Source organism: Poromitra crassiceps (assembly GCF_964638095.1).
Source record: "Poromitra crassiceps genome assembly, chromosome: 7".
NCBI lineage: Eukaryota > Metazoa > Chordata > Actinopteri > Beryciformes > Melamphaidae > Poromitra > Poromitra crassiceps.
The window spans coordinates 8,545,951-8,573,301 of record NC_139628.1 but is presented as its reverse complement, the minus strand read 5'-3'; the positions used below and the strand labels follow the sequence as shown (position 1 = coordinate 8,573,301).

At 42.3% G+C, this 27,351-nt stretch overlaps 1 protein-coding gene across 3 annotated transcripts in view; it reads right to left on the bottom strand.

Annotated features, from left to right (window-relative positions):
- The window catches only part of LOC310780164 (NLR family CARD domain-containing protein 3-like), a 57,674-nt gene extending 31,077 nt beyond the window's left edge, over positions 1 to 26,597 (bottom strand). Inside the window, exons 1-2 of one of the 3 annotated variants that reach the window (XM_083640731.1) lie at positions 26,558 to 26,597; positions 24,837 to 24,897 (exon numbers count right to left, since the gene is read on the bottom strand). The gene's annotated coding sequence lies outside the window, so the exon portion shown is untranslated. Of the gene's footprint in view, positions 1 to 9,842; positions 9,976 to 24,836; positions 24,898 to 26,557 lie in introns of those variants that run through there. The other 2 variants (XM_083640732.1, XM_083640730.1) reach the window with 2 other exon arrangements.
- Between the last annotated feature and the right edge of the window lie 754 nt (positions 26,598 to 27,351).

Sequence of the window (27,351 nt, the reverse complement as noted above, 5' to 3'; positions counted from 1 at the left end):
AATGAGTAGTGCAGCACTGTGCACAGGAAGGAAGACACACTCTCGTTCCAGATGCAATTAAGTGTAATTTTTTTTTCCAACATTGTATTTATTGTTTTTCATTTATCACATTTATACAAATTACAATACAAACATCCCATACATATCCCACCTCCCTCCCCTCCCCCCAATAGCACAACAGAAAGATAAACAAACATACAAAACAAAAACAAAAACACACCGACATACAGACCATGATTCTTCTGGGGGCTGACTAATTTAGCTTACATTTTTCAGTTACATCTTGACTCATGTACAGGTATTTAGAATGGAATACAGAGAGCCAATGGAATAAAGGAGCAAAAAACAAAATTCAAATAAAAACAGAAACAGTCAGTCAAACAGTCCCAGGCGCTTCCATCATGCCGGCCACATCTGTCCTCTCTAGATAACAAATAAAAGGGCCCCAAATGTTGTCAAACAGTTCCTGTTTACCCCTGATGATATAAGTGATTTTTTCTAAGGGCAGCGTTGTTGTTAATTCAGAAATCCATCTCCCGATCCCCGGCCTACCAACCTGTTTCCAAGTTACGGCAATAACTCTTTTGGCCAAAAGTAAACCTATATCCAGAAACCTTTTCTCTCTCCTTCTGATGTTAAAATTAAGTGGGTATAATCCTAAAATAAAAAGCTTTGGATCTAAAGGTATTTGTATGGACAAAATATCTTGAATACATTTTCTTACTGCATCCCAAAATGTTTTGATTTGGTTGCACTGCCATAGACAGTGGAAAAGTGTACCTTTTTCTTTTTGGCACTTGAAGCATAAATCAGGAATGGCACCATTGTATTTATTGATCTTTTCTGGCGTTACATAGACTCTCATCAACCAGTTATACTGCAGCAATTTAAGACGTGAGTTAAACGTTTGGGATTGTGCTTTATCACATGCCTCCTCCCAGTCCCCTTCAGTAATGTCTTCATCATCTAAGTCCTCTCTCCATGCCTCCAGTCTCTCCATGGAAGACTCTCCAGACTGTCCTACCAGATGATTATATATCCTAGAAATGATGCCTCTTCCTATACAGTTCATCAACATTACCTCTTCTATTGCAGACATAGTGGGAATAGTTAAAGATTGATTTTGCTGTTTTCTGATGAAATCTCTCACTTGTAAATAGCCAAAGAATTGTTTGCGATTTATGTTGTATTTATCTACTATTTCCTCAAATGACATCATCTGATCCCCATCTGGTTCATATAAATCTCCTATTTTTTGTAAGCCTTTTTCAGCCCAGTCTTTAAACCACCCAGACCTCCCTATGGGGAAAAGATCGTTCCTCCATATTGGACTGAAAAGTGAAAGAGACTCTGTTTCTCCCAAAAATTGTTTGACTTGCCGCAACACCTCAATCATGTTTTTAACTATAGGATTTTCAGTGCTTTTCTTGAGTTTTTTAACTTTAGCCGAGTATAGGTAGCTTGGAAGAGGTAGACTCAACCGATGGCCCTCCATCTCCCTCCATAAGGGAGCCTCTGTTTCTGTAAAATAAAACATAATCGTTCTCAGCTGAGCTGCCCAGTAATACCAGAGTGGATTGGGACACTTAAGCCCTCCTCTATCATAGGGTAAATACAGTAACGACAGTCGCAACCTGGAGCGTCTATTATTCCATAAAAATCTGATAAACAGTTTCTTTAGCTGAGAGAACAAATTGCTCGGAGGTGGCAATGGTAAATTTTGAAACAAATACAACAGCTTGGGAAGTACATTCATCTTGAGGACATTTATTCTCCCTATTAATGACATTGGAATCGAAGACCACCTATCTACTGATTTTGAAATATCCGACAGCAATGGTCCGTAGTTCACATCTACAATTTTCCCCAGAGATGGAACTATTTGAATGCCTAAATAAGTGAAACATTCCACCACTTTGAACTGAGCGGCTTCTTCTGGCGGATTTCTCATTTCCGCCTGGTTTAGTAGCATAATTGCAGTTTTAGTTGTGTTTATCTTATAGCCTGAGATCTTTCCAAATGCTTTAATTAAATCCATCAAGGCCGGGATAGATTTTCTTATATCCTTGAGGAAAATAATGACATCGTCTGCATATAAGGCCAGACGATGCTCCTGTTGTCCCATAGTTATTCCTGAGATGTTCCTATGAATGCTTACTGCCAGCGCTAGTGGTTCAATTGCCAAAATAAATAATAATGGAGACACCGGATCCCCTTGCCTACAGCCACGTTTTATCTTGATAGTATTTGAGATGGTTCCATTGGTCAATATTTCAGCATATGGCTCCGTATAAAGTAATTTTATCCATTTGCAAAATTTATCCCCTAGGCCAAAACGGTTCAGAATTTCAAAAAGATATGGCCATTCTACCCTGTCAAAGGCCTTTTCGGCGTCCAATGACAATAAAGCAGTGTCTGGCTCCCCCTTGTGGTAATGGAGAATATTCAGAATTCTTCTGACATTATGAAAGCCTTGCCTGCCACGAATAAAACCGTTCTGATCTTTTCCTATTATTTTTGGTATTATCCCTTCAATCCTTCTAGCTAAAATTTTACATAACACTTTCAGATCCGCATTTAAAAGACTAATTGGCCTCAGGTTCTCACATTTGTTGTTTGGTTTACCCGGTTTTGGCAATAACGTGATCAATGCTCCTCTTAAGGAGCGTGGCAGGATTCCATTTTCAAAGGATTCAATAAACATTTCTAAAAGGGGTGTCTGTAATCTAATTTTGAACTTCTTATAAATTTCAATTGGTAATCCGTCGGGCCCCGGTGTTTTTCCTGATTGTATACTATCAATTGCTATAGCTATTTCCTCTAACGTTATGTCTTTATCTATATCTGCTCTAAACTCTTCTGGTACTGAGTGTATATCGGTTCCCTCTAAGAAGGTGTTCAATTCCGATTCGTCGTAGCTTATTTCTGAGCTATAAAGCTCTTCATAATATTTTCTGAAAGCTTCATTTATTCCAATTGGATCTACAATAGTCTCTCCTAGGTTATTTTGTAAAGAAATGATGGCCCTCTCGTTCTCTAACTGTTTGATGCGCCACGCCAGCACCTTCCCAGACGCCTCTCCCTGCTCATAAAATGTTTGTCTAAGTCTTAAAAGACTGGCCATTGCTTTTGATGCCGATTGTTCATTATATTGTGACCGTATCAGGAGCAATCTTTGGTGAACTCCAGGGGAACCTGATTGAAAGTATTCTTTTTCCAATGTCTTAATTTCTATTTCCAATGCCTTTGTCTTCTGATACGTCTGCTTAGCTTTAGAACTAGTTATGTTGATTATTTGGCCCCTAATAAAAGCTTTAAAAGCCTCCCATCTATAACTTGCCGATGTTTCTGTTGTATTTGTTTCAAAATAAAATTGTATTTGTTCCTCCAAAAATGTGACAAAGCCAGGATCCGCCAACCATTTTTGCTTAAAGCGCCACCTAGGGACATCTCTCACTAAATTGGGGTCTTGATACACTAATGAATTTGGTGCATGATCCGATATTAGTATGGCGTCATATAAGCAATCTTTGATTCTATGTTTTAAACCTGCAGATATCAGGAAAAAATCAATACGTGAGTAAGACTGATGTGTACCAGAGTAACACGAAAAAGTTTTGTCATTTGGATTATTTTCCCTCCAAATATCTATCAGGTTCATTTCTTTCATGAAGTGGTGTATTACCTCCCTAGATCGAGTATGAGATTGATCAACTCCCGAGCTCCTGTCCATCTCTGGCTTCAAGGTGCAATTGAAGTCACCTGCAATCACACAACTACCAGGAATAGTAGATAGAGTAAGAAACAGGTTTTGGAAAAACATCGGGTCATCATTGTTTGGCCCATAAATATTTGCCAAAATCAATTGCTCATTCAGAATCATCCCCTTTATAATAAGATATCGTCCCCTCTTATCCTTAATTATCTTATTCACCTGTAGTGGAATTGACTCATGAATCAAAATCATTACACCTCTTGCCTGTGAAGTAAACGGAGCTGAGAAGACTTTGCCTCTCCACCTTCTCTTCACCTTCAACTCATCTTTATGCATCAAATGCGTTTCTTGAAGAAACACGATACTAGATTGCATTGCCTTAATCCTATTCATAACCTGTTTAACCTTCTTGATTTTTTGTAGCCCTCTACAATTCCACGATGTAATTTTAGTTTTTAGTGTACTAGACATTTTTTAGAAAACCGATGATAAACTTCCCCAGCCTGTCATAGCCATTACAATCAAGACAAACACAAATAAAACTGACATGGACCCATTGTGAACTCTTAACCCCTGACCCCATACAAATCTACCTTTAAAGGTAACCCCCCCTCCTCCTGTTGAGACTTCCCTTTACAGCAACAGACCACTCCGAGTGAGTCAGCCCGACTATGCTTCTCTCTAACTAACTGACTTTTACTCTCCGCCAATGTTATAGGAAAAGAAAAAAAAAAAAAACCCCACATTTTACGTATACATATGTATACTAAGCCCTGGAAAAGCCAACATATTTTACGTAGACCCAGGCTATCATCCATAACAACAATAGTATATATAAATAAACATCCACCTGTCTAAAGGCTGTAAACAAAAATAAATCAGGTGTCCTCCTCTTTGCCTTGCTTACCACTCCAGTGTCTATGCATAGGCTACTAGTTTACGAAAGTGTAAAAGTGCAAGTGTAAATCCGTAACTCACTTCCCATACGGTTTCAAAATAAAAGTACGCCATCAGAATACCAGCCGAACCCAGTGTCATTGTTCAGGAAATGGAGGCAAACATTTCGGGCAGCTTGACTCCAAAACGTTTCTCCAAGTCGAATCCTCAAAAAGTGTAGCCAAGTCCGTAAAAAATCAAATAATAATATTCCAAGTCACAGCTAGTTATGACCAGTCCGACCAACCACACTCTGTGTTCTCAGCTTACAATAAAATCGCCACTTCTGGGTTTAGCCAAGTTTACCTTGTCACTTTCAAATGTTATGCTGGTGTTGCGTTTTCAAAGAGCAAAAACAAAAAACAGACCCAACTATTAAATAATCATCAGGTCCAATTACTTGAAGAAAATAAGAACAGCCTTCAGTCACTGAGTGTATTTAGTTTCGAACGTGATAAGACCCCAAAAATAAACATGGCTCCTGTGCCGCCATTTAACGTTACCACCAGTAGCTTCCCTCAGCCTGCCGCATTCTCTCTTTCCACCTGCTCGATGAATGCTTCCACGTCGGATGGGCTCTCGAATATGCGTGTCACCTCCTTGTATGTCACCCGTAGACGAGCCGGTACCATCATGCCATATCTGATTCCCATGCCCCGTAGCTTCTGCCTGACCGCGTCGAACATCTTCTGCTGTTTGTGCACTCCCGTAGCCAAGTCTTGGTAGAATCGCACCTGTTGGTTCTTGTACAGGATTCGCCTCTTTGCTCTGGCTGCCGTCACCACATTCATCTTGTCCTTGTAGTTCAGAAACTTCATGATAAGAGTTCTCGGGGGTGCATTGGCGTCCCTCTTTGGTCCGATTCTGTGAGCCCTCTCCAGCACCATCCCATTCCGTAGCGGCGCCAATTCCAATACTTCAGGCATCCAAGCCTCCAGAAACGCACAAGCATCCCCTCCCTCCGCGTCCTCGGGCAGATTTACCAGCCTCAGATTAGATTGCCTGGATCTCGTCTCCAGATCTCCAAGCTGATTTTCCAGGCTCTTGTTTTTAGCTTCTAGGGCTAGCACTTTAGCTTGCATGACGTTCACGTTATCCTCAGTAGATGAGATTCTTGTTTCTGCCTGTGTTACCCGTTCTGAGCATTCGCGCACATCCTTCCTCACTCCCTCTATTGCGGCTAAAATGCCGTCAAATCTCGTGGTGAAGTCCGTCTTCAGCGTGCCTATGGCAGCCAGGATTTTCTCCGAGCTATCGTTAGCCCCCTCGTGTTGGGTCTCACTGCTAGGCGGAGGAGCCATTTTTCCAGCTAGGCTACCAGATTCTTTAGCCTTTCCCGCAGCGAAGTCCAATTTGGATTGCAACGTCTTCGTCCGTGTTTGCGGTGTATTCTCGTTTGTAATTGGCATTTCAATGTCTTAATTCAAAAACGGCACTGCCTCCTGTTTCAGAAAAGTGGGTTTTGTCAGGAATAAAGCCAGAAAGTGGCGGAGCGTTAAAGGCTGCGTCTTCCTAGCAAGCCGCCATAACCGGAAGTCAATTAAGTGTAATTTAACGCTATTTGACAACAGTTTCGGCCATAGACTTTGTCAAGTATCATACAAACAGTGCAAGACAGCCATTATAAAGACAGGTTAGCTGATTGAATGGACAACACCTGTCTTGTGAAAGCACACCTGAGTGTGAGACATCATAGGATGAATCAAAACATTGATGTCACAGGTAGGCTGTATACCATAATATATCATGAATCTATGTGAATAAATAGATTTATATAAATAGTAATCACAGCCTAATGCATAGAGATAAATCCTGAAACCTTCTCGCAACAGTTCTAGCCTAAGCCAGTGGTTTTCAAAGTGGGGTCCCCAGCAAAAAGGGGGGATAATCTATTTTCACTATAATTCCATGCCATCCATAAGTAACACAATCTAAGATAGTGTAGAAGTGAGTAACTAGGCTAATTATAACCATGGTGCGGTGCCAGGTGCTGTTCCGTCCTGTAGTCCTCTCACTGGGTGCTAATGCAATGCTCCTCACTGGGTGGAAAGCTAAGAGGCTTGACAGCATGGGAAACATGGCAAATACACACACACACATGCGCGCGCGCGCGCGCACACGTGAAAAAAAAAAGCCCAAATTTTTTCCGCCGCGCACTAGCTTCCTCCCCTGTTTCCAAGCTCACCAGCCACCACTGCAGTGTACCATAATAAGCATAAGAGACAGTAACCTTAGGCATATTTACAACTGTTACATTCATTATCAACAAAAGACGGTAACATTATAGAATAGAATAGAATAGAATAGAACTTTATTTGCCATTTCAACACATGGTTGATTGGAAATTGTCTTGGTGCAGAAGTGCTCACATAGACACAGAGACATAGATGCAGAGAGTTCCATACATACAAAACAAAGAAGTAATAAAAAGGATAATAACGACATTTTAAAAAACAATTCATGGAACCTGTTAAAGTTTTTCAAATAATTTAAAAGGCACAATCGTATTAAACGCGGAACTAAAATCAATAAAAATAATTCTGGCGTAAGTGGCAGAGGCCTCTAGATGTAGCAGGATGGTGTGGAGGCACATGGACACAGCATCCTCTACAGACCTGTTGGGCTGGTAGGCGAACTGATATTTGTCTAGTTTTACAATGCTAGACAGGTGGTCGCATATAAGCCGTTCAAAAACCTTCATTATCACAGGGGTCAGCGCGATGGGCCTGTAATCATTTAGGCAAGAAGGGTTGGGTTTTTTGGGCACAGGAATGACAGTGGCAGATTTATACAATGCCGGGATTTTAAGTGTGCACAAAAAACAGTTAAAAAGATCAGTAAGAACGGGGGCAAGTTGGTCAGCACAGTTTTTCAAAGTAAAGGTAAAAACATTATCTGGCCCTGCAGCTTTCCTGACATGTTGCTTACATAGTAGGGCTATAACCTGGTGCTCCTCAACTATGAAAGGAGCGGTTACAGGGCCCATGCTGTCAGCTATTCTGGGGCGCTCACCTGACTGAACATCAAAGCGGAAATAAAATGCATTTAATTTGATTTTTATTAGTGGGGCTGGTGGTAATCTATCTATCTATCTATCTATCTATCTATCTATCTATCTATCTATCTATAATATAATGACGGGATCGTCTGTCTCTCTCTCTCTCTCTCTCTCTCTCTCTCTCTCTCTCTCTGTCCATTGCGTATCTCGAGAACCGTTGGTCAGATCGACTTCAAACTTGTGGAATGTGCTGAGGGGGACCTGACGGAGTGCAGTGCCCTGTTTTCGTGCAATTCGGACGTGAAACACGTTCAATATTTGAATTTAGCATCCCTCCTCAGGTTCCAATTAAAAAATGTCTTGCAAAGAGGGCACCATGAAATGAGCAGAGGATGTATTTGTAAGCTGAATAAGCAGCATTAATATTCATGTGTCATCAAGTCTATCATGAATAAAATCAAGGGGAAATAATCAGTAGAGCTCAGTGATATTAGTTAAGTGACATTTCTAAGAGATTTTTACGTGGCTATTGGTAGGCTATAATGAGTCACGCATTCATAAATAATATCCTCTAGGGCCAGGCCACTTCCGGGAACCCCCATCCTGTGTAAGTAGGGTTCCCAGAGTAAAACCTGGCCATTTCCACCACTGCTTATGGATGAGCATCATCTGCTGCATGCCATCGAGAACCGTTGGTCGGATCGACTTCAAACTTTGGGAGTGTGCCCTATTGTGCAGTGCAGTGCCCTCCATTGTGAGCACAATGGTCCCCACAGGCTGCTGATACCGATACAGTTACCTCTTACATCAACTTCTCTGAGAATGTTTGTATTCCATCTAAGACTGTGACTGTTTTCAGCAATAACAAACCATGGTTCAGTAAAGAGGTTGAAATCCTCTGCTTGAAGAAAAATGAAGCCTTTAAGAGCGGTAATAAAGAGACTTTTAAAGTAGCCAGATATGACTTTGAACGTGCCGTGGAAAAAGCTAAAGCTAAATATGAAGACAGTCTGCAGACCAAGCTCAAAGCTAATGACACCAGGGGCGTTTGGCAGGGGCTGCAGACCATCACAAGGTATAAAAGCAGCCGCCGAGCCCCAGATGATGACCCCCTCCTCCCCGATAGACTGAACTAATTTGATTGTAGATTCGATATGCCCATGGATGTTCATCCCAGTGCAGCAGTAGTTAGTCTAGAACAACCTTCACCCCCTCCTTTTGTGGTTAGTGAGCTTAAGGTTAGAACCCTGCTCCTTAAACAAAACAGCAGGAAGGCATCAGGCCCAGACCAGGTCTCTGCCTTCACGTTAAAGCACTGTGCTCACCAACTGTCTTCTGTTTTTGTTGATATTTTTAACTGGTCCCTTTCACTCTGCAGAGTCCCTGCTTGTTTCAAATCTGCTGTGGTTATCCCTCTTCCTAAGAAGTCTAATGCTGTCAGCTTGAATGATTATAGGCCTGTAGCCTTGACTTCTGTTGTCATGAAAGTATTTGAGCGTATTGTCTGTAATCACCTGTCCAATGTTGAGATGGACAGCTTTCAGTTTGTCTATCGTGCCAACAGGTCTGTTGAGGATGCTGTGTCTCTGTGCCTCCACAGTATCCTACAGCACCTGCCACATATGTCAGAGTTTTATTTATTGATTTTAGTTCTGCGTTCAACACGATTGTGCCTATCAAACTATTTGATAAACTTTGGCTTTAGGTATCAATCACCCTCTCTGTCTTTGGATCTTAGACTTCCTGTCAAACAGGAAGCAAGTGGTAAAGATAGGCAACATGCTTTTTCGAACTATGACTCTCAACACCGGGGCCCCCCAGGGTTGTGTTCTTTCAGCCCTCCTCTATGCACTTTACACTAATGATTTTATTTCCCATTCTCAATTTGTTTCATTTTTTAAGTACGCGGATGACACAACAGTGGTCGGTTACATTAAAAACGGTGATGAATCAGCCTACAGGGCAGAGGTGGCAGCCCTAGTAGAATGGTGCACTTTGAATAGCCTTGTCTTAAACTTAGCTAAGACCAAAGAAATGATATTTGACTTCCGGAAAAGTGGAACAGTGCCCCCCTCCCTGGTCATTAGTGACCAGCCTGTTGACAGGGTTGACAGCTTCAAATTCCTTGGCACCACTATTTGCCGCTCCCTGAAGTGGGAAGTTAACACCAGTGACATTGTGAGTAAAACCCACCAGAGGCTTCACTTTCTGCGTCAGCTGAAGAAGTTTGGTGTGACTGGGGAGGCGATGGTTCACTTCTACAGAGCCACTGTGGAAAGTGTCCTCGTCTTCTCAGTCACAGTGTGGTACGGCAACACAACCGCCTTGGAGAAGAAACAGTTGGAAAGGGTGGTATGCATAGCGTCTAAAATCCAGAAGTTGATGACATTATTGAGCTCACACCAGCCCTTTCTGACCTCCATCACTCAGCTCACACAATCATTATTCACGTGGGTAGCAATGACATTGTCAAAAAACAAGCAGTCATTCTGCGTGAAAAGCTTGAGCTACTCTCAATCACTATCCAGAGCCTAGGTAAAACCTGTGTCCTTTCAGGCCCCATTCCCACTCTCTCTCCTAACTCTGAGCAGTTCAGCCGCCTTTTTGGGCTCCATGAATGGGTCAAAACCTTTTGCATCGCAACTGGGTGCGGCTTTATCAGCCACTTTGATTATTTCTGGTCAAGACCGGACCTTTTTAAATTGGATGGCCTGCACCCAAATAGCAAGGGTGTAAAAATAATCACAAATAACCTCATTCAGCACATCGCTTTTAATTCTGATTGATACAGATCCCAGCATGACCCCACCATAGAAATAACTTCCATCCACCTACATGAGCATCCCTCCCAGGGTCCTGCTGAACACTCCTCTGATTTAAATCACTTCAATGGTGACAACTCAGAGTCCCTACCCAACATTCCAGTTTTAATTAATAATAATTTTTCAACAGTGCGACTACCACGTCATGCTTCTAGGCCAAGCGGGGTCATAGTAGGCAACCTAGTGGATGTCTCCTCTGGGCCCATTCCTTCTGTTTTATCTGTTAATTACTCAAACTGTGTTGATTTAAAGTCCCCACAGGAGTTTAGGGCTCTTGAAGGTTTAAAATTCTTACATTTAAATGTCAGGAGCCTTCTGCCTAAACTTGATTATATTAATGTATTGATAAATGAGTCCTCCCCTGATGTACTTATCATCTCAGAGTCATGGCTATCTGAGAGAACCCCTGACTCAGATATCATAATTGGTGGGTATAATCTTTTTAGAATAGACAGAAAATCCAAAGGAGGTGGAGTCGTTGTTTTTGTTAGAGATCATCTGGCTACACATGTTCTCGCAAGTTCATCTGTGCCAAAACTATATGAGTGTATTGTCTTAGATATCTGTTTAGGGGGTGATATTCATGTCACAGTTATTGGCGTCTATCGCCCTCCCTCTGCACCAAATTTGGCCTTAGAGGAATTTGTGAAACTGTTGGCCAAATATGTCTCGTCCGAATTAGTTATTTTGGGGGACCTGAATCTAGATTGGTCGTCTGAAAATTCGTCTAGGCTGAAGCAGCTTTGCCTGGAATTGGACCTGTACCAGCTCATTCAGCATTCTACAAGGCCAAATTTAAGGAATCCATCTAAATCAACTTTGATTGACCTTGTATTGACCAATAGGCCACTTAAATACCCTCATAGTGGGGTCTTTGCTCTAGGCATAAGTGATCACTGCCCCACAGCTTGTGTCAGGGTGGCGAAAAACAACAAATCAAAGGGGCGTGTCATTAGAAAACGTAATTTCAAAGATTTTATAGAGCAGGGTTTTCTATATGATTTATTTTACTCTGATTTGGACAGGATTCATTTAATTCCAGACCCTGAAGTAGCATTCTCTCAGTTTTCTTATATCTTTAACTCTATTACTGACAAACATGCTCCTTACAAGAATTTCAGAGTAAAGAATCGCTCTAGTCCCTGGTTTTCAGCAGATCTCACAGAAGCCCTTCGACTTAGAGATGTGGCATGGTCAAAGGCGCGTCGTACTAGTGAACCGGGAGACTGGTTGCAATTTAGAAAACTGCGGAATAAATGTATCGGAATGATTCGAAAAGCCAAGTCCACCTATTATTTGTCTTCTCTTGCTGAGACACAAGGAAATACAGCTAACTTCTGGAAGACTGTGAAGTCACTAAGAACCAGGCCTGCTTCCTCTCTCCCGCCGCAGATTAATAGTGAAAATGGTGTTATTTTAAATAAATCTGAAATGTGTGATGTTTTTAACCAACATTTCATATCCTCGGGTCATCTATTTGACAGGCAGTCTGCAAATACGGCTCCTGCAGTTCATGTTGATGTCCCGCTATCTGATAACTCGCACAATCTTCCACATTTTTCGTTTAGACAGGTAAGCACTATTGACGTTTTTAATGCACTTACACAACTTTGCATTAAGAAGTCCAAAGGTGAGGATGACCTTGACCCATATCTCCTGCGTCTTAGTGCAGAGATAATTGCTCCTCCACTTGCTCATATTTTTAACCTAACTTTTACCTCTGGTGTAATCCCTGCTGTGTGGAAAGCTGCACAGGTTATTCCCCTACATAAAGGCGGTGACCCAAGTGGTCTGAATAACTATAGACCAATATCCAAACTGTGCTGTTTAGCCAAGATTCTGGAAAGCCTAGTCAGTACACAGTTACGTGCTTTCCTGGAGGCACACAACATTCTTCAACCTCAGCAGTCAGGTTTCAGACCAGGTCATAGTACTGTCACAGCTACAACACTTGTCGTTAATAATATATTGAATGGTCTGGATGACCATCAACACTGTGCAGCTCTTTTTGTAGACCTCTCTAAGGCATTTGATACTGTGGACCATGTTATTTTGTTAGACAAATTGTCAGCTATGGGCCTAGATCATCTTTCTATCAGATGGTTCTCTAATTACCTTTCTGAGAGAACACAGGCAGTTGTTGCCGATGGCTTTAGATCGAGCTCTCTTGTTATTGGTAAAGGTGTCCCACAAGGGTCAATTTTGGGCCCTCTATTATTCCCTCTTTATGTTAATAATATTGTACTCCCCTCACAGCATTGTGATGTCCATTATTATGCTGATGACACAATTTTGTATAGTGTTGGTGCCAGTCTTGCAGCAGCCACTGCAAGCCTGCAGACTGCTTTTGACGCATTTCAGTTGGCTCTAATTAGTCACAAGCTGGTTCTGAACTCTGACAAGACCAAAAGCATGTTATTCTCAAGATCACATGGGTCTGATCCAAATGTAGGTATTCATACTCTTAAAGGTGAACAAATTGAAATTGTCAACTCTTATAAATACTTGGGCATTTGGCTAGATTCTAAGCTCTCATTTCAAATCCATGTAGGACATCTAACCAAAAAGCTAAGGGGAAAGATTGGTTTCCTTTACAGAAACAGGTCTTGTTTCTCTTTATCTAGCAGAAAAACCATTGTGCAATATCTTGTAATGTCTGTCTTTGATTATGGTGATGTACTATACATGCACGCTTCACCTTCCACACTGAAGCCTCTTGATGCAGTATTTCATAGTGCTTTGAGATTCATCACTGGTGATGGGTTTCTCACTCATCATTGTACTCTCTATGAAAAAGTAGGTTGGCCTTCTCTGACCGTCCGTAGAGATCAGCATTGTCTTTTGTTCATTTATAAGGCCCTGTGCGGTAAGCTCCCACTTTATCTGTCCTCGCTTTTAAATTTTAGTACTTTAAGTTATCAGACTCGTTCACAGACACACATTAGACTGGTTATTCCACGTATGAATAGTGAAGCAGGTAAAAATGCTTTTATCTTTTACGCACCTCATAGATGGAATAAACTTCAGGACTCTCTCAAACTGGACCAACTGGTCTCTATAGAGTCATTCAAAACGCTACTTGAGGATGGATCGCACAGGACTTGCACCTGTTTTACATTGCCCTCTTAACTGTCTGTACCTGTGATTTTATATGTCTGTATTGTTTTCATCTGTTTGAGTGTGATTGTGTTATTTTATAATGCCACAGTCTATTCTTATTCCTGATTTGTATTGTTGAACTTGTGATATTTGTTGTAAACAGGGCGTCCTTGAAAAAGAGAGCATGCTCTCAATGGTCCTCCCTGGATAAATAAAGGTTAAATAAAATAAAATAAAATAAAAATAAAATCACCGGCCACGACCTTCCAACTGTTTCCTCCATTTATACCACACGCACCAAACGCAAGATGCAGAAGGTGATCGCCGACCCCTCCCACCCTGCTAGCTCTTTTTTCAGACCCCTGCCCTCAGGTAAGATACTTCAGTCTCTCAGGTGCATGACCTCCCACCTCAGGAATAGCACTTATCCTGAGGCTGTCCGCCTCCTGAATTCTGATCCTCTTTTCACTCGCACTTTAAACCCTGAGGCTGCCCGCCACTGAACTTTGACCCTTCTCACTCGCACTTTACAAGCAGCTTGAAGCTGCCTTTTATAAACAATTGTGGACTTTATCCAGTCCCTCTCATTCTATGTTGAATGTATTTTTGTAGTGCTTTTATCCTTTTTATTCTCTTAGTTTTCTAATCTTCTTGTGTTTGACTATGTGATCTCTGTTATGTTTGTTTTATGTTTGTTTTTAAGAGCTGCACTGAAACAAATTACAATCAACTATGTTGACATGGCAATAAAGTATTGAATCTTGAATCTTTTTTCGTGCAATTCGGCATAGCGCCACCTACTGGCAACATAAAAAATGCTGTGTATCTCAAGAACCGTTCGTCCGATCGACGAACCGGGATGGACTGTTGGTGTAGATGTGGAGCATGCCAAATGATGCAGACAGAAATAGAGTGTTTTGGATTGATATTTAATCACCACACGATTAAATATCAATCCAAAACACTCTATTTCTGTCGGCATCGGCTGGCATGCTCCACATCTACACCACCAGTCCATCCCGGTTCGTTCTCTCCCCTCGGCCGCCGGCTGTTCGGCGGCCTCAGCCTCTCGTCTTGCCCGCTCTGCTTCTAAAGCATGTAGTTCTTCCTCAGTATATTCTGGTTCAAATAGATAAGGTTCGCGGTCTTGGTTTGTCCAGTAGTAATCGTCATCATCCTCTCTCATGAAGTCCGTCATGATTAGTAGTTATCGCAGCTGTCCTTTGTTTTGATTGCATTCGTTTCCACGGTGCTTTGAGGCGCTGTGTGAGATCAGTGCGCCCGGCGGCCATGTGTGGAAAGTAGTGCCGGCTGTCTATTTTCCTTCCAAAAACACCGCTATGTGCATTTTGGATTGATATTTCATTGTGAGGTGACTCCCCGAAGCACAACATGTATTTCAGCGCCGTGAGATGTGTGTTTTAGCGGATTTTTAACAGCGATACCATTGGCCTCCATTCTATGGTGATAATTACTAACTCCACGACTGTATCTCACTGTATACTGCTTGGACAATGCCGGTAAAGACAGGGGTTATCTTGGCTATGTGGGGGGATGTGGCAAATGAGCTAAACTTAAAAAAAAGTGGTGTATCCCTTTAAAACTCAGGGAGTGCACTTAGGGGGATTCAACGGAGTGCCATAGTGCCATCTACTGCCAACACAAAAAGTGGTTTGTGATTCATCTGATCGACTTCAAACTTGGAGAGTGTGCTGCTGGGAACCTGACAAAGTGCAGTGTGCAATTCGGCACAGCACCACCTAGTGGCAACACAAAAAGTGGTTTATCTTGAGAACCGTTCATCCAATTGACTTAAAACTCTGGGAGTGTGCTACTGGGAACTCGTAGTAGTGCGCCACTGAATTTCTTGCAAATCTTGCAATTTCCCACGCCACGTACTGGCAACACAAAATGCAGTTTATCTCGAGACACATTTGTCGGATTCACTTCAAACTTGGGGAGTGCGCTGTTCGGACCCCGATGGAGTGCGGTGCCGCATTTCATGCAATTTGGACTTATTCCAGGACTGTCTGTATGTCTGTCCTTCGCGTATCTCGAGAACGGTTTGTCGGATCGACTTCAAACTTGGGGAGTACGCTTAGGGGGACCTGACAGAGTGCAGTGTGTGTGCGGGGGGGAGAGCGCCCACGGGGTGGTGCATGGGGGAACGGGCACTGCACTAGTTTCTATAAATATAGCTAAATCTATTAGTTAGCCGCGTATAGCATCGAGCTAACGTTATAATAATGTGCAGTCTCACTGCAGCTAACTGCAGTCATAGCCTTCTTCCCCGGTACCGTATAATAGGTGACCAAACTGAACAGTCAAACAAAATTCCATAAGCATAACAGTAACGTTAGGCATATTTACGACTGTTACATTCATTATCAACACAAGACGGTAACGTTATTAGTGGGGCTGGGTGGTAATTTCTAAAAATATAGCTAAATCTATTAGTTAGCCGCGTATAGCATCAAGCTAACCTTATAATAGGCAGCTAACTGCAGTCAAACAATAATGTTCCATGACCATAAGCAAAACGGTATAATGTTAGGCATATTTGCGACTGTTGCATTACTTCACACAAGACGGTAATGTTTCTGAGTTTCTGACCAGGTGGTAAATCCATTAGCAAGCAGCTAATCTGGTCAAAAACACATTACAGCAGCTACAAGCAGCAAGTTCCCTCCATGAACCGAAAACACAGCCCCGACTCTAGTTTCCCCCCCGATGTCGGTCACATTGCTGCTGTCTGGCGAGACCTATGGGCCAGACGGGCATCACTAGATAAATATTTATTTATTTTTGTGTGTGTGGACTTTTTGCTGGAGTCTGTGTTGTCATTTGCTTTTGCTGGCAGCTAGCGACGAACGTAACGTTAGACACTTCCTGTTAGCCATGTTCTTCGTTGGTATTTCCGCTGGAGCCATGAGGACAAGAGGCAGGCTCGTGAATGCGCAGAACGTCACATCCGCCAAATTTGCCGGGAAAGTATAACCTGTGGCCAGCATGAAAATCCTGCAATATCTTTGCAATGGGTGAACGCAGAGAGATGGGGCTGGGCTTGTTTTTTAAGTTACGGAACGCCCCATTCACTCATTGGTAACAGTGTTGGGCAAGTTACTTTCAAAATGTAATATACTACATATTACTAGTTACTTTTATTTAAAAGTAATATGTTACTTTACAATATTACTTACTGTGTAGAATAACTTGTTACTTGTTACACAACTTTTGCATTACTTTTACTAAAACAACAGCAGCAGAATGAACCATCTCGAAAAATAATTTCAACCGCCTTGAAGTCAGTGTAAACAATCCAAAATTCTAAATGCTATTATTTTCCTTTGTTATTGCCATCTATAGTGGTTATTTCCATAAACACACAGTTTGATTAGGGAATGATTGTATCTTTTTTAAATATGTGCTTTGATTTAATAAAATGGAACTCAATTTGTCACTTGAGTTACTTGACAAAGTAACTGGTATAATATAACTGAAATCCTATAAGTAATAAGTTATATTACTGAGTTACTGCTAAAAGTAATATATTAAATATGTTACTTTTGTAATGAGTTACCCCCAACACTGATTGGTAATAGAAAACACGTTGTGAACATTTATTTTCCGGCCAAACTTACGGATAGCACCAGGCAGAAGAAAAAATAAATCAGATGAGGAAGTTGTTTTTTCCCCTTTCATTTCAAGAATAAAGTCGAAATGGTGAGATTAAAGTCCTAATTTCATTAATAAAGTTGAAATACTGTAACGAGAATAAAGTCGAAATGTAAAAGAAAAGGAAGAAAATCCGCTCTCTTTTAGCGCATAAACACTGCGTGTTAAAAATCACAAAGTACAGTAAGAGAGAGGCTATGTTGTATCACAAGTAGGGCTGTCAAACGATTAATTTTCTTAATCAGGATTAATCTTGCGATTAACTATAGTTAAAGCAGCTACGAGCAAGATTTTCGATTGTTATTAAACAGTATAATTAGAATATTGATGCATCTTACCTATAATAGTAGCTGAGATCAAAGCCCTCGATTCACACGGGAGATCGAGATTGCTCTCTTGATGATTATAGAGTCTGTCTGTCTAACCTCATGTCACCAGGGGGCTCTCTCTCTCTCAATCTGTCTACCGGCGGACCGGATAAACCCGGAAGTGAAACGCAGCTGCCTGCCTTCTGCCGTTTCGCTCTGCCTAGCAACAGAACATAAACAAGGAGAACGCCATGCAGGGGCTTGCTATTCTCGCGAACATCTCTAGTTATAACAGGTTTTTTGGAAGTTATTTTGTGGTTATGGCCGAAGTGGCTGCTGCAAACCGTTTCATTTCACTTCCTGATCTGCCCTGGCCACAGACAGACTAACACTGGCCGATTCACTCAGGGTTCAAGCGAGACTACTCTGCGTTGGTATCGTCTATTATTACAGGTAAGATGTGATGCATCGATATTAAATTTAGACTGTTTAATAACAATCGAAAATCTTGCTCGTAGCTGCTTTAATCGCGATTAATCACATCTTTGTATCGCATGTTTAAAATGCCATTATTTTTGCATTTCAAATAATTTTTAATTAGATATTAATAATTCTTACCAGTGTGTCGTGATTGGGAATCAAATTAATGCAAATAAATGCACTTTGTGATCTTGAATTTTAGATTTATTTTCAATTCAATAGAAGTGCAATGTAGACAGGAGGTAACAATGTCTACAAAATATATCTTGAATAGAAAATAAATGCACAATTGTAAACAGTGCAGTACACGCTCCAGAACCGATACTTCCGGCGGCGGCGCTGCAGTCAAACCCAAAATGACACAGCCGAAGAAGGCTGTGTTTGAGCTAAAAACTTTGGCACTTCCATGTGAATAATGGCTCGGTATTGGAAACTGTGTATATTGATAACGTGTATATCGCGTGAAGCCATTGGAGCCGACCTCCCAGAGGTTAGAGCAGTGGTTCTCAAACTCTTTTATGTCAAGGACCCCTAAACTGACAAATTAGACCACGGACGGACCCCCATTTGATACAATTTTGTCCCAGGGTCCCCCATGTGATACAATTGTAGCTTTTAGATGTTTTATTACAGATACTGTATGAAACCCATGACCAAAATAGGCATATAGTCTGTCATTGTGTTACTTATGGATGGAATTATAGTGAAAATAAATGATCCCCCTTTTTGCTAGGGACCCCCTGGATTCTGCTCAAGGACCCCCGGGGGTCCCTGGACCCCACTTTGAGAACCACTGGGTTAGAGGACCCGCGCATCTGAGACTCTCCCATAAATGGGAGCTTGGGCTCTGTCTGTCCCACTGTGATTGTCCCACTGTGACATCATCTGTGATGTCATAAATTCCACTGTGACATCACCCATGATGTCTATCATCAATGATGTCATAAATCCCACTGTGACATCATCAGTTATGTCATATCTCCTACTGTGACATCATCCATGATGTCATAACTCCTACTGTGACATCATCCGTGATGTCATAAATCCCACTGTGACATCATCAGTGATGTATGATCCCACTGTGACATCATCAGTGATGTCTTTAAATCCCTGATCCCACTGTGACATCATCAGTGATGTCATAAATCGGACATTTATGACATCATCAGTGATGCTGGTCTCATTGGCCACACAGCAGCCGAGTTGCAGCCAAGACCGTGCACGCACTTTTCCTAATAGGAGGCCAGAAAATCTGAAGGTCCGAGTTGTCTGGAAGGCAGCATAAATCCCACTGTGACATCATGAATGATGTCATAAATCCCACTGTGACATCTTCAGTGATGTCATAAATCCTACTGTGACATCATCCGTGATGGCATAAATCCCACTGTGACATCATCAGTGATGTCATAAATCCCTGATCCCACTGTGACATCATCAGTGATGTCATAAATCCCACTGATAACCTCATCAGTGATGTCATGAATCTGACATTAAAGACATCATCAGTGATGCTGGTCTCATTGGCCACACAGCAGCCGAGTTGCCGCCAAGACCGCACAGTGGGCGAGCTGCGAATGTGAGCTGCAGGGGCAGCTCGGCGAGCTGCAGGACGGGCGAGGCCGTGAAGCAGCCGAGCCTACGAATCCTAGTATATATTTAAGCAATATAGCATGAGAGCCAGTGTGTTGTGGCAAATATATCCCGCTGATCAGCTGTTATCCCACGAGGCCGAGTGGGATAACTGCTGAGCAGCGGGATATATGCCACAACACACGCAGCTCGAGTGCTATATTGCTTTTATAAAACGGTTTCCAAGTATGATAATATAATAATAATAATAATACTATAAGTCCGACTGGCATGGCATTCTGATAGAGTCAGTTGAAACACTACTGTAAGGCGGGACCTCTAGCAAGAAGATAGACGTGCGGGTGATTTGATTGGATCGTTCTGGAGACTGAAGTTGACATTGGCCAATCCTGGCGCTTGCTGAGAAGCTGAGAGCTTTCTGCAAAGCCCGACACCAGAGCCGTATGCCGACACCAACTAACGTTACGTCTTATTTAGAAATGCAGGGTTAAGAGTGAGGGCGCGCGCGACAGACATTAGCCCGCGTCTATTCTTGTACAAAACATAATTTTCTGCGAAGTATTAGTAAAGTTATAAGCGAAGATCGATTCACAAGGATCTGACAGCTGTCTCCGCCATTTTGTTTTTTCTACATTGTCATTTGAGGTAACCAAAGCCTTTTAGTAAGAGAGTTGCCATGGCAACTCAATAACCCATGGCCATGGGTTAGACATCACCCATGGCCATGGGTTATTGGAGTGGGTTACGGGATTTATACAATGGCTGTGAACCAATCAGATTGCTTGATTTGAGAGAGCCGTTTTATAAATATATATATATATATATATATATATATATATATATATATATATATATATATATATATATATGGGAGCTCGGGCTCTGTCTGTCCCACTGTGATTGTCCCACTGTGACATTATCCGTGATGTCATAAATCACATCATCCGTGATGTCATAAATCCCACTGTGACTCCCCAGCATAAATGGGAGCTCGGACTCTGTCTGTCCCAGGGAGCTCGGGCTCTGTCTGTCCCACTGTGACATCAACAGTGATGTCATGAATCCCACTGTGACAACATCAGTGATGTCATAAATCTCTGGGTATATTTTCTCTCACACAGGGCAGTTTGAGAGGAGCAGGCAGACAGGTGAACTCTGGTATATTTTTTCTCACACAGGGCAGTTTGAGAGAACTTGAACTTCCTCATCTATAGCTTTAGTCTAGTTTTATTCTCTCTTTCTTTATGGGGAGCGGTGCTTGTATTATCTGCTTTGATGTGTTCTGCTTTATAACTGATAAGATCAACTCTGCAGCCAATCACAGACCAGCTGCTGACGTCATCATATCCATCTGTGGCAGCTTATTGGCTGCTTGCTGTCCACCATGCAGTGACGATGGTGAAGCCTGCACACATGCTGTAGCCACTACAATCCACCAGAGGGTGGCCTCACTCCACAAAAACCTCCTCCTGAACACATGACCTGTGGTAATGAGGGAAGGGCAAGTGCTGCCTTTTCACTTTCAACAGCCAGATTTATCCTGCCATTCCTGGGGATTGAACCGACGGCCTTCCGGTCACAAGCTCGCTTCTCTAACCGTTGGGCCACCACTGACCCCAAGTGTTTTAATATACAAACCAATGTCTCCCAAAGTCTCAGTCTCTCTCCCTCTCCTCTCTCCCTCGGTCTCTCTTCCGCTCTCTCTCTCCCTCTCCTCCCTCTCCCTCAGACTCTCGTGAGCCTCAGACTGATGACATCAGTGATGACATCAGCACTGATGTCATCAGTGAGGCTCCGTCAGGTCACCCGCACGGGTGCGCTTTACACCCCCTGAAAGTTTCAGCCCGATCATTTCTTGAAACAGAGTCCACATTGACATATATATAGGGCAGTGGTTCTCAAATGGGGGTCTGTTGACCCCCAGGGGTCTGTTGCACTTTGTCAGGGGGTCCGCAAAAAGTTTTCAGGAAAATAAAAATAAAAACTTTTTCTTTTGCAAAACGAAAATATTTTATGCTTTAAATCTAAAATGGTTCATGGATTACATTCTAATCTAACAAAGTTATCAATTTAAAAGTCAAGCACATTACCGTGGAAACAATTAAGCTTAGCCCAAAATCACAAATCAGAATGAGGAGGTCCCCGGTATGATTGATTGATTGATTGATTTTTATTTAGTACAAGAATATTTCATACAGAATGAAACAGAAAGTAGTACAAGGATAAAAACACAGACAGTTGTTCAACTGATTTCCACTGTGGTCCCAAGAAGGATACAAAGAACATTTAAGACATCTGTACAATATAAAAAGTACATATGAAGAGTCAGATGCACAAAGAGACAAAAGTACCTGTTCTTCAGGAAAGACGCAAAGCCTCCAAGGACACAATTCCTTGCAAATGACGCTTCACGGCCTTCCTGAAGCCTGCAACAGTGGGAGAGCTTTGAATTGTCCTGGGCAAGGCGTTCCACAGCCGGCAGGCCGTATACATAAAGCCACTCTGTGAATAGGAGCCTTTTTTGGGCTCATAATTTTTTGGGCTCATATTATATTTTCTATCTTGTAAGGGGTCCTTGGCTGAAGAACATTTGAGAACCTCTGTACTAGAGGCTCGCCCGGCACGCGGCCTCGCCTGTCCTGCAGCTCGCCAAGCTGGCCCTGCAGCTCGCATTTGCAGCTCGGCTGCAGTGTGGCCAATGAGACCAGCATCACTGATGATGTCAGATTTATGACATCACTTATGATGTCACAGTGGGATTTATGACATCACTGATGATGTGGGATTTACAATCACAGTGGGACAGAGAAACAGACAGACAGACAGACAGAGCACTAGCTCCCATTTATATATATATATATAAACATGATTAAACACGATTTCAGACGGAAGCCCGTCTTTATTGTCACACGAACACTACAACACATGCATGCGGCCACAACACACACTCATGCTGACGGTGGCCGGTGAAATATGTCCTCTGCATTTGACCCATCCAGGCTTGTCCTTTCCTCCAGGGGGCAGGCCAGGAGCAGTGGTCGCTTTTTCTTTCCAGCGCCCGGGGACCATCATTGGACCATCATTGGACCAACTTCAGATGTTGTCGTCACTGGTCGGATGACGATCTTCTGCATGTTTTTAGTGGGGGGTTATGTACGGAGGAACCCCCTATGTGCCGAGCGCAAAGAGAGGTTTGGGAGTTGCCCATTCCAAAATAGGCATTCCAGCGCAAAAGTAAAAGTCACATTGAAGCACTAAGTCAGATATGGGCCAGATGTCTGTTCACCGGAGTCACATTCCAAAACATCAGATTCAAATCTGATGTTTTTCCACATTTGAAAGTAGCTCAGGTCGTCTTTAAAAAGGCAACTTTCAATGTGACTTGTACTGTTCACACAGTCATGAAAAAGACTGACCTGAGTCACTTAGGGGGACAAAGATTAGATTCAAGCATAAGGATGGCTGTGTGAACATAGAATTGCCCGGGCTCAGTGTTGGGTCTAGGCTAGGTTGGCTACTATGATTTTGTGTGTGTGTGTGTGTGTGTGTGTGTGTGTGTGTGTGTGTGTGTGTGTGTGTGTGTGTGTGTGTGTGTGTGTGTGTGTGTGTGTGTGTGTCTGTGTGTGTGTGTGTGTGTGTGTGTGTGTGTGTGTGTGTCTGTGTGTGTGTGTGTGTGTGTGTGTGTGTGTGTGTGTGTGTGTTTCCTTGTTCACAACATTCTTTGGAGCTATTTGCTGAGGTTCCTCGAGCAGCTCAGGCACTCCCCTGTCATTTTTCCCTTTACAGGCAACCTGCCCAGCCTAGCTGGTTGTTCTTGTTTTATGTTCCCCAGTCTGTCTGTCTGTCTGTCTGTCTGTCTGTCTGTCTGTCTGTCTGTCTGTCTGTCTGTCTGTCTATCTGTCTGTCTGTCTGTCTGTCTGTCTGTCTGTCTGTCTGTTTGTCTGTCTGTCTGTCTGTCTGTCTGTCTGTCTCTCGCTTTCTCTCTCTCTCTCAGTCTCTGTCTCTCTCTCCTCTGCTCACATCTGCAGAGCGGAAGACAGTTTGTGTCACTATAGTTTCAATGCCAGACCCCTGAGAGTTCTTCAGCTGATACTCTATGTTACTGCATGCTGCAGATCTCTCTCTGGGTCTCATACACTATGAGAGGGGGAGAGAGAAGCCACTTTCAGACATGAAGTCTGGGTCAGGTCAGGGTTGCTTGCCCTGAGCCTGACCCGAGCAATACGTGAAGTGTTCCCTTTCAGACATGAGGCATGTTGCTTTCATACATGTGGAGCACGTACAGGTGTAAAGTGGAGAGGGGGCAGAGGTGGGTGTAATTGGGCCATGACGACACAATGGGGCGTTGTAAAACTGAGCACACAGCTGCACTTCATGCATGGAAGACAACTGTCTGATCATGTTTTTCCACAGTTTTAACCTGTCTCAATGTTAAAAATGTGTCAATTTGAGAATAAAATGACATAAAAAAGTATTTTATGAATTTAATATACACAAAATACAAGGTCTGGACTATTTTGATACAAATGTCATCTTATTTTTCTGGGTCCAGCCAAATACAAATTACAAAATACACAAATGTATTTGAAATACGTATTTTAAATACATGTATTTAAAAATACTGCCCATCTCTGCCGTCAGGTCACCCGCACGGGTGCTCTTTACACCTTCTGAAAGTTTCAGCCTGATCGCACGTAAAATAACATAGCCGTGGCCAGACAAAATACTGTTCACTCACTCACAGACGGACACTTCTCATTTTGAATAGTAGACATATGAAAGGGTCTGGAGTCAAATTGTATGGGGTGTGTTCATTTGCTGATAACCAGGGGAACCTTAAACTGCAACATTTTTAAATTAATTTGGCATCATCACTTTTCCCTCCATGCAATCAATGCAATGACAGTGGAAGTAGATGTTCTTTATGGCCGCAAAGAGAACAAGTGTTGGATATTATGCCACTATGGACACCATCTGCAAATAGCAGGTTCCTGATTTGAAAGACTTTAGCAGTTTGTCTTGCAAAAGGCGACATTACAGTAATAACATACAATATGATCATGTATTTATCTAACAATATTGTTTTCCTTTATTTAAGCAGGAATCCTTTTTCAAGAGAGACCTAACAGTACAGATAAAGACAGAAGTTTGTTCACATGTTGCCAGACAACAAACAATCAGTAAACAAAGACAAATGCAGTCAGCATTACCTTGGAAGATGTTCCCCCGGTGAATTTACAGCATTAAGTCACAGAGACTTCCTTTCTTCATCTGTAGAGAAAGAGAGAGAGAGATAGACACTGCTTACTCTCCTTTGTCAGTCCTGGGTATCTGTGTTCATTTGATATGAGGGTTCGACCTCATAACTTCAGGGTAAACAAGTCTCGTCTAGTCTGACACAAAAACGGTCTATCCTGAGGCCAGAAACCAAGGCAGAGACACCACAGATCAGTTCTATTGTGTATCCTCTAGATGGAGACATTAACCACATCATCTACAGTCAACTAAACAGCAGACAGGCACAGAGATGTGTAATGCATGGAGGAATAATTTATATTGGTTTACAATTCAATAACAGAGTGCGATCTGTCTGACAGCTGAACAGCTGCAATATCAAAACTCTTACTGAGGTGGATCTAAAATCTGTCTGACGTCACAAACAGCTGAATATCAAAACTCTTACTGAGGTGGATCTAAAATATGTCTGATGACACAAACAGCTGAATATCAAAACTCTCATGACGTCAGTCACATTGACACTGAAACACATTTTGACTTGTATACACTGTTGGGAAGTTGTAAATGTCATCTTTCAGGTGATATCAAAATGTCATTCAAGAACACTCTCATCATCGATTTAACCATTTATTGCATAAATGGAAATACAGTTATGTTTGGCGTTGAAGGCTCCGCTCTTTACAGAAGATGCTCCTCCCTGAACCGGCCCAGCAGCATGCTACGCCGAACAGGGAGGGCCGCAATAATCCCCCATGGGGATACAAGATTCCAGAAAAATATAAAGCCATAGTGAGTAAGAGAGGGAGCCTAAGCAAGACATGGAAACATGTTCACATTTTGAGCCATGCAGACTCTAGCACTAGAATACATGATTAGCCTTTGAGCCAAGCAGACTGAGCTATAAAGGTGGAGGCTTTGGGTGGTGGAGGCAAAGCATTGCCAGCAGCAGCAGTGTGAGGCAGCATGGGTGGAGCAGATCAGCGTGAGAGAGGAGGCCGTATTTAAGCGGACCGCCTTATTGTGAGAATGGCTGTGGTTTGTGAATGAATGATTCAGCTGGATACAGCTCGGGCATAGCGTATGACTTCTGTGTCTCGAATAAACTAATGCGATGCTTCATTATCATGGTACAGTACTCTTTTGACAAAGTAAGCTAGTTTGTCACCCTACCTTTATGAGCTTCAAAACTATATTTAACATTGGACTTTCACAATAATCTTTACACAGAACGAAACCCATGGCTTTATTTTGCTCAAATCTGGTGAAACCCCAAAACAGCCAAAATATATACCCCCCCCCCCCCTAAAATCACATGTCTACACAAACGGGTCAGTGCTACATGTGAGTGATTTTGTCAGAGCAGCTCACATATGTTTATTGTTACCTTTAACATTCATAATGTCAATACCATCGATCATCAAAATGGTTAGCAGCAGCATGAGAATACATGGAACGTCAAATACGACATCACCATATCATCGTCATAGAAAAGGTTTGTTGTGGCCCCAAAGTCACAGATTGGGGAAATCATAGCACACTTAACCATAATTATTCACCAAGCATCAAATGCACAATTGGAAAGACTTCATATAAAATCTTATTATAAGAATATATTATACAGTCACAAAGACACAATACAATTCCACATGGTTCATGTATCAATCATGTGTAATGTTTCCTGTAGGATTCTTACCTGTTCAACTCACATCGATGAAGCCAAACAGACTCTCAGCCTTCGTCTGTAGAAGAGACACGGAGACTTCAGTCTGTGATCATTTGATCTGTGACTACTGGCACGCCCTATCCTCCTAACTTCACTGCCAAAGGCTACAAACCAGTGTTGCCAGGTTGGGCAGGCTCCTGCCAAATTGGGTGGTTCATAATTTGATTGAGCATGTCAAAATTGGTTTGGGCAGGTGAACAAAATTTGGGCTGGTTTGAGATCAGTTTGGTGGTTTTCAATTGCGTACTCTATCCAATCATGCAGTCACCATAACAGCCACATGCGGTCAGTCAGGGGGACTGCGTAAACCCTGTTGTGGGAGGAGATGATGTTTGTGTGCAATCAATCTGATCGTCTGTGAACCTCTGAGACTCTGGGGTTAAATGCTGGAGAAAATGTGGTCCTGTTTATAGCAAAGCTGAGATTATAGTCTATTTAAAATAAAAGAAGGAAAGTCAGGGTTTACATAATGTAATTGGTACAGGGGGATGGGGGGGGGGGGGTGTTTTGGGCATGTTTCTTCTTAAAAAACTGTGGGCTGTTTTTGAACAGTTTTTGGGCTGGAAGCCATCCGTATTTAACTGGCAACACTGCTAGAAGCCTCGGTATGCACTAAACCAGTCTGACAGAAACCACAGATCACATCAGGAGGCGTGTCTTTAATATGTCAACAACAGTGAAAAAAAGAGTATAACACAGAAATAGAATGCATGGAGCTGGGCCAATATCACCACATTTCACTATCAAATGGACTTTTTATCAGA